This window comes from Octodon degus, unplaced genomic scaffold (genome assembly GCF_000260255.1).
Source record: "Octodon degus isolate 3935 unplaced genomic scaffold, OctDeg1.0 scaffold00136, whole genome shotgun sequence".
In the NCBI taxonomy this organism is placed as follows: domain Eukaryota; kingdom Metazoa; phylum Chordata; class Mammalia; order Rodentia; family Octodontidae; genus Octodon; species Octodon degus.
In genome coordinates, this window is record NW_004524712.1 from 1733226 (window position 1) to 1734065 (window position 840).

Below are 840 nucleotides of genomic sequence, written 5' to 3' on the forward strand. Positions count from 1 at the left end.
AAAAAAAAAAAAAAAAATTGGGCCAGGGAATTGGGCCAGGGAGATGGCTCAGTAGAATAAGTGCTTGCCTGGCAAGCACAAGGGCCTGAGTTCAATTCCCAATTCTGCCTAAAAAAAGAAAAGTGGATTGTAGGAGAGTGTCTGGGAGAATGAAAGATACTCCTGTGTGCTGCAGAAGAGACAGGCCAAGTGCCTTGTGACCAGTGATAGTGCTGCATCCTGGATCTTGAATGTCCCTAACGGGTGCATATAGGGCAGGCTTGGTCCCCACCCAGAGTACTACAGAGAAGTCAGGCCACCTTTAGGAGGTGGGGCCAGTGGAATGAATTTGGTGACGGGGTGCCCTCTGAAGGAGGTACTAGGCCTGCTTCTTCCATTCTGGCTCCTACCATGATTTCTGCTATAGACACAAAACAACAGGGTCAAGAGACCAGGTACTAAACACTAAGCCAGGGTTAGGAATATAGCTCATGGCTTAAGTGCCTACCTGGCAAGTGCAAGGTTCTGAGTTCATCCCCAGTACTGCAATAAAAAAAAAAGTTGAAGTCTTAAGCCAAAATAAACCTTTCTTCCCTTTAAGTGGATTATCTTGGCTTCTTTTCTGTGTCAGTAACAGAAATCTGACCAGCACATGCAGAAGAGAAAGGTAAACACACTTTAGGAAAGGGCAAAAATTCTAGATTAAAGTTATGAATCCTATATCTAAAGCAATGGATAGAATAGTAAAAGCAGTGCTTTCTGAAACAACCAAGTCAAAACTTTTGGTTAGGAGGGAAGATAATTAACTGATGTACTTCCTTGGCATAATCTATGGGTTCTTTTTTTTTTTTTTTTTTTTTT